The sequence below is a fragment of the Tupaia chinensis genome, unplaced genomic scaffold (genome assembly GCF_000334495.1).
Source record: "Tupaia chinensis unplaced genomic scaffold, TupChi_1.0 Scaffold139234_1, whole genome shotgun sequence".
Taxonomy (NCBI): domain Eukaryota; kingdom Metazoa; phylum Chordata; class Mammalia; order Scandentia; family Tupaiidae; genus Tupaia; species Tupaia belangeri.
In genome coordinates this window covers 78164-88530 of record NW_006199123.1, presented here as the reverse complement: position 1 = coordinate 88530, position 10367 = coordinate 78164, and positions in this window count along the sequence as shown.

Genomic DNA, 10367 nt, shown 5'->3' with positions numbered 1-10367 from the left:
ATTGGAATTGCATTAAACATGTAGATTAATTTGGGTAGAATTGCCATTTTGATTATGTTAATTCTTCCAATTCAAGAACATGGGATGTCTTTCCACTTTTTTATGTCCTTTTCAATATCTTTTTTAAGATTTTCGTAGTTTTCTTTGTAAACCTCTTTGACTTCCTTAGTTAGGTTTATCCTTAGTAACTTATACATTGTGCAGATATGGTGAAAGGGATTCCTTTCTTCAGCTCTACTTTGTTCAACCTGTTGTTTGTATATAGAAATGCTATAGATTTTTGGATGTTGATTTTGTATCCTACCAATTTAACTTTGAATGTCTTTATATTGTTCTCTTTTCTGATTGTATTAGCTAAGACTTCCAGCACTATATTAAAAAGCATTGGAGAAAGGGGAAATCCTTGTCTAGTACAAGTTTTTAGTGGAAAAACTTTTAGCTTTTTGCCATTCAGTATAATATTAGCTATAGGTTTTTCCACATATGGCTTTTATTGTGTTGAGAAATGACCCATCTATACCAATCTTACTGAGAGTCTTAATCATGAAAGGATGTTGTATTTTATCAAATGCTTTCTCTGCATCAATTGAAATGATCATATGGTTTTTATCTTTCCTTCTGTTAATATGGTGTATTATATTTATGGTCTTGCATATGTTGAACCACCCTTGCATCCCTGGGATAAAGCCTACCTAGTCGCGATGAAATATTTTTGTCAAATGTTGTTGGATACTATTTGCAAGTATCTTGTCAAAAATTTTTGCATCTATATTCATCAGCGATGTTGGTCTGTAGTTTTCCTTTTTTGTAATGTCCTTATCTGTTTTGGGAATGAGGATGATGGAGGCTTCACAGTATGAATTTGAAGGGTTCCTTCCTTTTGGATCTTTAGAAAGAATTTGAGTAGGATAGAGGTTAGCTCTTCCTCAAAAGTTTTGCAGAATTCAGAAGTGAAGCCATCCAGACCTGGGTTTTGTCCATCTCCTCCATGTTCTCTTGTTTGTTGGCATATAGTCTCTCATAGTATCCTCTAATGATGTTTTGTATTTCTACTGTGTCTGTTGTAATGTTGCCTGTTTCATCACATATTTGATTTATCTGGTTTCTTTCTTCTTCTTTATCAGTCTAGATAATGGTTTGTTGATCTTGTTAATCTTTTCAAAGAACCAGCTTTTGCTTTCATTTATTTTCTGTATACTTCATTTGTTTTCTATTTAATTTGTTTCTGCTCTAATCCTTATGTTTTCTTTTCACCTGGCATTTTTGTTGTTGTTGTTGTTGTCTTTCCAATTCTTTGAGGCATGATGTTAGATTTTCTATTTGCCACCTTTCCATCTTTTTCTTGTGAGCACTAATTGCTATGAATTTCCCTCTTATGACTGCTTTTGCCATGTCCCATAGATTATAAAAACTCATATACTAATTATCATTGTTTCCATAACTTTTCTTATTTCTGACTTAATTCCTTCAGTAGTTAAGAAGTCCTTCAGGAGTACGTTGTTTAATTTTTGTGTGTTTGTGTTATTTTCTATGGGGTTTCTTGAAATTAATATTGAGTTTAATTCCATCATGGTCAGAGTAGATGTTGGATATAGTTTCTATGCCTTTGAATGTGTAAAGGCATGATTTGTTTCCTATTGCATGGTCAATCTTTGAAAATGTTCCATACTGGGGAGAGAAAAATGTACATTTTGTGGTCTTAGGGTGGAAAGTTCTATCAAACCCATTAGATTCATAGTAACATTTAGGTCCTCTATATCTCTATTTTTGTGTAGAAGGTCTGTCTAAAGGAGACAATGGGGTGTTGAGATCCCCAACAATTATAGTGCTTCACCCTATCTCTTCTTTTAGCTCCAGCAGTCTTTCCTGCACATATTTAGGTGCTCCTGAGTTGGGTGTATAGATATTTATAAGCATTATGTCTTCTTGCTGGATTAGCCTATTTACTATTACATAATGCCCTTCTTTGTCTCTTCTTACAGTCTTTGTCTTGAAATCTATTTTGTCTGAAATCAGTATCGCAACTACAGTCATTTTTAAATTTCCATTTGCTTGGAGTGTCATTTTCCAGCCCTTCACCCTTAGTCTATGTATGTCTTTATCCATAAGGTGTGTTTCCTGTAAGCAACAGATAGAGTGTTTTATATATTTTTTTCCATTCAGCCAGTCTGTGTCACTTAATTGAAAAATTTAATCCATTAACATCCAATGTTACTATCTATATTTCTGGACCTGTTCCTGTCATTAAGTGAGCCATTCTCTTGGTTGTTTTTTGTTCTCTTATAACTGTTCATCTGACTTTTTTTGTTTTCCTGGTATAGCACTCCCTTCAAAAGTTTTTGAAGAGCTTGTCTGGAGTTGGTAAATTCTTTCAGGTTTTGTTTATCTAAGAATGTTTTAATCTTTTTTCCCCCCATATGAAGGATAATCTTGCCGGGTATAGTATTCTTGGTTGAAATTGTTTTTTATTTAACACTTTGACTATATTTCCCCATTCTTTCCCTGCCTGCATTGTTTCTGCCAAGAGGTTCAATGTTAGCCTAATGGGATGACCTTTGTAAGTAACTTCACATTTCCCTCTTGCCAATTTTAATATCTTTTCTTTGTCTGTGGTTTTGGCTAACCTGGCTATGGTGTGCCTTGGAGAGGATCTTTTTAGGCTGATCCTATTTGGACTCCTATTTATTTATTGGATCTGGATAACTGAATGCCTCTCTAGGTTTGGAAAGTTTTCTTCCAGGATTTTATGAAATAGATAATCAATGCCCTTATTTTCTTCCTCTTCTGGAATACGAATTGTCTGGATGTTGGGGCACTTAACAGTATCTAGTATTTATCTTGTATTATTATTTTTCTTGGTTGTTTTCTCAATCTTTTTTATACCTTTTTTGAGGTCAGTGGTTTTGTCTTCTACATTTCAATCTTTTGCATGATCTAATCTACTTTTAATACTTTTGAGGGAGGTTTTAATTTCCTGTATCACATTATTCATCCCTAATAATTCCTTTTTATCCTTTTTTAAGGTGTCTATTTCTTTCAAATCATGAAAAAACTTCTCCATCTCCTGGAGCTTGTTGTCTCTTATCTCTTGCATCTCAATTAGTTTGGTCACTACAAAAATTCTGAATTGCTTATCAGACATGTCCATGACATACATTGTGTTATCTGTGGGTGATGTGGAATTGATGTTTTCCCTTGGAGGAGAGACATTTTGTTGGTTTTTCATATTTCTTGTGCCTCTGCAATTATTCCTAGTCATCTGGGGATCTATACTTTCCTTCCTAAATTATTCAAGGTATCTCTGAGCGTTCAAAGGTGCTGGAGTAGAAAATTGACAATCTCTCTTCTGCTCTGCCTCCCTGTTGCTCACCAGTACTTTGCACTGTTGTCACTTGTTCTGGGTGACCCAAATCCTCCCTGTTTCTGAAGAATAGGTGCATGTCCAACTGAACTGCTAAGCTTCACCTCAGGAGCAAAGAAAGATTGCATGCTGCACAATGCATACTGTGAGCAATCTGAAACACTGAAGTCCTGAGAGTCCAAAGGAGAGTGGTGGTGTGGGCGGGGAATGAACCTTGAGTCCCAGTCATTAAGGCCTGCAGCCATATGCAGCCTGGTGTCCAGCAAGGCCACTAGCTTGAATTCATCTCAAGATTGGTTGCGGAGGGGTGCAAGTTCATCTTAAAGTCCCAAGTCACAAACCTGAAGTCCAAAGGTGAGTGGGGGAGGATGAGCCACAGGTCCCAGTCATTAGGGTCTGCAGCCACAGACAGCCTGGTGTCTGGAAATGCCTAAGATGATTTTTAACTTGCTTCCATATTTGTTCTGTGAAAGCTCCCTGCTCAAGTTACTGGCTAAAGTCTCAGAACCTCTTCTGGTTCTGAGTTCTGCCAGATTCTTGAATTATTCTTTGCTCAAATTAAGTTTGTTAAATTTAATTCATTCAAAGTTTTCAAATGCACATAATTAGGACAGAGTATACTAAAGGCAAAGTTTATTATAGAATTAATTTCGAACTAAACTAAACAAGATGGAAACCAGTCCTTGTGTCTTTCAGCTAGGTAACTTCCCAGGAGTCCACAAGCCCAGACAGCTAATGAAAATAATCAGTGTGCTCTTGAAGTTTAATCCTTGTAGTCCTGTGTTTGGTCAAGATCCCAGGGCCTTACTGATGAGTGTTAAATGATCACCCAGACAGTAAATGATAGCATAAGAGTGGTGGTGAAACATTTGCAGAGATATAAGTAGTCACATATTTAAACTCAATTAAAAGACTAAATTAGATTAAATTAGAATTTAGTTGGGCGGTGATGAAAATGTTCTAAAGTTGATTGTGATGATAGTTGTATGACTGTAGGAATATAGTAAAAACTATTGAACTATTTTTTAAAAAGACTATTTTATATACAGTGCAAAAAGCAAAGCAAGATTCTGTTACTACAGCAAGTGCCTTAGTCAAAAGCAGCCCCCTTCCAAGTGCACTGAGGTAACAACTGAGCAAACAACTGATAAATGGCAGCAACACACATGTCCAGGCAACTGAAGTGATCGCTTTAAGTAAAACAAACCTATAATTCTTCCTTATTTCACAATGACTTCCAGTTAGGTGAAAAAAAAAACTTTAACAAAGATTCACAGGCCTTTGATGACAAAGCCAAGATTAAAATTCATATATTACATATATTTTACTATATCACATTGTCATCATTGGATTTTTCTTTTTTAAGCTGCAGTTGGATTTGTAGCACATGGGAAAATGAGAAAAATCAGAGTAGTCATAAAGAAACCAAAGTTAGGAGATAGTTACAATATTACAATTGTTTTGCCATTTAAAAAGCCTTAATTAGGGAGCCGGCCAGCAGTTCCGGACACCAGGCGGACTGAGGCTGCAGGCCCAACCAACCTGGTACTGTCATTCATTGTCTGATCCCTTTCCACTAGCCTTTGGACTGTTTGAATTTTGGTGAGTTGAGTAGCGCGTGGCACTTGCGTGCCGCGCGATTTTCTTTTTCCATTTTGTTTTTCTTTGCTCTTGGGGTGTTGCTTATTTGGTCAGTTGAAGGCTCACCACTCCTTAGAAACAGCGAGGACTTTGGGCCTTCCAGGGCTAGTGGCAACAGTTAATGGTAATTGTGAGTAATAGGTAGGCCAACCATAAGAGAAATCATCAATCTTCTAAGCCTGTACAACTTTTAAGAATCAGAGATACCTTAATCAAGTTAGCAAGAAACATATAGATTACCTGATGACTAAAAACAATCGCAAAGGCTCAAGAAATATGAGCAACCAACAAAAGGACTCTCCGTCAAGGGAAATCATCAATCCTACATCACCCACAGTCAATACAATGGACGTCGTGGACATGTCTGATAAGGAATTCAGAATATTTGTAGTGACCAAACTAACTGAGATGGAAGAGAAAAGAGACAAGGAGCTCCAGGAGATGAGGAAGTCCTTTAATGACTTGAAAGAAGAAATGGATACCCTAAACAAGAACCAGATGGAACTTCTAGGTTTGAAGAATGTGATACAGGAAATCAAAACCTCCCTTGAAAGCATTAAAAGTAGGTTAGACCAGGCAGAAGACCGAATCTCTAACGTAGAAGACAAAACATCTGACCTAGATAAAAGTATCAAGAAGATTGAGAAAACAACCATGAAAAATGAGGATAATATACGAGGAATACTGGACACCATCAAGCGCCCCAACATTCGGATAATTGGTATTCCGGAGGAGGAAGAAAATAATAAGGGCCTGGAAAATTTATTCCATGAGATCCTGGAAGAAAACTTTCCAAATCTAGAAAGGCATTCAAATATCCAGACCCAAGAAATACAGAGGACCCCAAGTAGAATCAACCCAAGAAGATCATCTCCAAGGCACATCATAGCCAGACTGGCAAAAACAACAGACAAAGACAAGATACTAAAGTTGGCAAGAGGGAAACGCCAGGTTACTTACAAAGGTCACCCCATCAGGCTAACATCGGATCTCTCAGCAGAAACAATGCAGGAAAGGAAAGAATGGGGAAGCATAGTCAAAGTGTTGAGTGAAAAACAATTTCAACCAAGAATACTATACCCGGCAAAATTATCTTTTATATGGGAAAAAAAGATAAAAACATTCTCAAATAAACAAAATTTGAAGGAATTTACCAACACCAGACCAGCTCTTCAAGAGGTTTTGAAGGGAGTACTATACCAGGAAAACTAAAAAATCAGAGACAGTTATACGAGAACAAAAAACAACTAAGAAAATGGCTCACTTAATGATAGGATCAGGTATGGAAATATCGATAATTACATTGAATGTCAATGGATTAAATTCCCCAGTTAAGAGACATAGACTAGCTGAATGGATAAGAAAACAGAAACCCTCTATCTGTTGCCTACAAGAAACTCACTTTATGGATAAAGATATACATAGACTAAAAGTCAAGGGCTGGAAAAAGATATTCCATGCAAATGGAAATCAGAAAAAGGCTGGAGTAGCGATATTGATCTCAGACAAAATAGATTTTAAAACAAAGACTGTAAGAAGAGACAAAGAAGGGCATTATATAATAGTAGATGGGGTAATCCAGCAAGAAGATATAACCCTTATAAATATCTACGCACCCAACTCAGGTGCGCCTAAATATGTGAAGGAAAGACTGCTGGAGCTAAAAGGAGACATAGGGAAAAATACTATAATTGTTGGAGATCTCAACACCCCGTTATCTCCTATAGACAGATCTTCTAGACAGAAAATAAATAGAGAGATACAGGACTTAAATGATACTATAAATGGAATGGGCTTGACAGATATCTATAGAACTTTCCACCCTACATCCACAACATATACATTTTTCTCACCCCGACATGGAACCTTTTCAAAGATAGATCATATATTAGGACACAAATCAAGCCTTTACAGATTCAAAGGCATAGAAACTGTACCCAGCATCTTCTCTGACCATGATGGAATTAAACTCAAGATTAATTTCAAGAAACAACCCCGAAAACACACGAACACATGGAAACTGAACAACCTACTTCTGAATGACTTCTTCACTACTGAAGAAATTAAGGCTGAAATAAACAAATTTATGGAAACAAATGATAATGAGGACACAAGTGTCCAGAACCTATGGGACACAGCAAAAGCAGTCATAAGAGGGAAATTCATAGCAATTAGTGCACATAAGAAAAGGATGGAAAGATGGCAAGTAGATAACTTATCATCATGCCTCAGAGAACTGGAAAAACAACAACAAACGAACCCCCAAAATGCCAGGCGAAAAGAAATAATAAAGGTTCGAGCAGAAATAAATGAAATAGAAAATAAACGAACCATACAGAAAATAAATGAAAGCAAAAGCTGGTTCTTTGAAAAGATCAACAAGATCGATACTCCATTGGCTAGACTGATCAAGAAGAAGAAAGAAAGAAACCAGATTAATCAAATATGTGATGAAACAGGCAATATTACCACGGACATAGCAGAAATACATAATATCATTAGAGGATACTATGAGCGACTTTACGCCAACAAACAAGATAACCTGGAGGAGATGGACAAATTCCTGGATGCATATAAACTACCAAGATTGGATCAGGAAGACATAGAGAATCTGAATAGACCTATAACAAGCCAGGAGATTGAATCAGTAATTAATAATCTCCCAACAAAGAAAAGCCCAGGCCCAGATGGCTTCACTTGTGAATTCTACAAAACTTTCAAGGAAGAATTAACCCCTATCTTACTAAAATTATTTCTAAAGATTCAAAAGGAAGGAAACCTTCCAAATTCATTTTATGAAGCCTCCATCATCCTCATCCCCAAAACAGATAAGGATATGACAAAAAAGGAAAACTACAGACCAATATCATTGATGAATATAGATGCGAAAATTCTCAACAAGATACTCGCAAATCGTATCCAACAACATATAACAAAGATCATTCATCACGACCAGGTAGGCTTTATACCAGGGATGCAAGGGTGGTTCAATATACGCAAGACCATAAATGTAATACACCACATTAACAGAAAGAAAGATAAAAACCATATGATCATCTCAATTGATGCGGAGAAAGCGTTTGATAAAATACAACATCCTTTTATGATTAAGACTCTCAGTAAGATTGGTATAGAAGGGTCATTTCTGAACACAATAAAAGCAATCTATGAAAAACCTACAGCTAATATTATACTGAATGGGGAAAAGCTGAAAGCTTTTCCTCTGAAAACAGGTACTAGGCAAGGCTGCCCACTTTCTCCACTGCTCTTTAATATAGTACTGGAAGTCTTAGCTATTGCAATCAGAGAAGAGAACAGTATTAAAGGCATTCGAATAGGCAAAGAAGAGTTGAAAATATCTTTATTTGCAGATGACATGATGGTATACTTAGAAGACCCAAAGGTATCCATGAAAAAACTGCTTGAAGTAATAAGTGAATACAGTAAGGTGGCAGGATACAAAATCAATATCCAAAAATCTATAGCATTTCTATTTATGAACAACAAGTTGAATGAAGCAGAGCTGAAGAAAGGAATCCCTTTCACCATAGCCACAAGATGTATAAGATATCTAGGGATAAACCTAACTAAGAAAGTCAAAGACCTTTATAAAGAAAACTACGAGAATCTTAAAAAAGACATTGAAAGTGACATAAAAAAGTGGAAGGACATCCCATGCTCCTGGATTGGTAGAATTAACATAATCAAAATGGCAATTCTACCCAAATTAATCTACATGTTTAATGCAATTCCAATCAAAATACCAGAGATATTCTTCAGAGATCTAGAAAAGACAATTATAGAATTTGTCTGGAACCATAAAAGACCTCGTATTGCAAAAGCAATCCTGCGTAAGAAGAATGGAGTAGGAGGCATATCACTCCCTGATCCCAAGATATACTATAAAGCTGTGGTCATCAAAACAGCATGGTATTGGCATAAAAACAGACATGTGGACCAATGGAAGAGAATAGAGACCCCAGAAATAACTCCCAAAGCTTATAGCCAACTGATCTTTGACAAAGGATATCAGTCAATCCATTGGGAAAAGGAAAACCTCTTTAGTAAATGGTGCTGGAAAAACTGGGTATCCACCTGCAGAAAGATGAAACTGAACCCCCATCTTTCACCATTAACAACAGTCAACTCAAAATGGATCAAAGATCTGAACCTAAGACCTCAGACAATAAAACTACTTGTGGAAAATGCTGGGGAAACTCTGGGAGACATTGGAGTAGGCAAAGACTTCTTAAATAAGACTCCCAAAGCACAGGCAATAATCCCTAAAATAGACAAGTGGGACTATATTAGACTAAGAAGTTTCTGCACAGCAAAGGACACAGTAACAAGTGTGAACCGACAACCCTCAGAATGGGAAAATATTTTTGTTAAATATGCCTCAGACAAGGGACTGATAACGAGAATACATAGGGAACTCAAGTGCCTTATGCGAAAAAAAATGATTAACCCGATTAAAAGATGGGAAAGTGAGCTGAACAAAAGTCTCTCTAAGGAAGACATACGAACAGCCAAAAAGCATATGAGGAAATGCTCGACATCCCTCATCATAAGGGAAATGCAGATAAAAACCACAATGAGATACCACCTAACCCCTGTCAGAATGGCAAAGATTAAGAATATAAAAAGTGATAAGTGTTGGCGGGGATGTGGTGAAAAGGGAACCCTCCTACACTGTTGGTGGGAATGTAAACTAGTTCAACCACTGTGGAGAACAATATGGAGGTTCCTCAAAGATCTACAAATAGAACTACCATTTGATCCAGCAATCCCACTTCTGGGTATTTACCCAAAAGACAGGAGAACGCTCAGTCAGAAAAGTGCTTGCACATCCATGTTTATTGCAGCATTATTCACAATTGCCAAGACATGGAACCAACCTAAATGTCCACAAACTGATGAATGGATTGGAAAAGTGTGGTATATATACTCTATGGAATACTACTCAGCCATAAAAAATAACAAGACCCTGGAATTTGATAGAAAATGGTCAGATATGGAGGATCTATTGCTGAGTGAAGTAAGCCAGGCTATGAAAGAAAGATATTGTATGTATCCACTCAATATATACCGACTATCCGCACTCTATAATAGAGAGCAAAAATTCGGAGGACATAAACACAGTGAAGGTACTTAATGAGAATAGGACAGTGTGGAATGGGGTAAGTGAAGAGAAGAGGATAGAGAAAGATAGCAAGTGAACAATAGAGAGACAGGACGTTAGTGAGAAACAGATAGGGGTTATTAACTGTTGATGATGACATGTATAGTATTCTCAACTGGATTGGTCTGAGAAGTATTTCATGATGGGCAAAGTATTTTTACAAGCAAAACGAGAAATAACAAT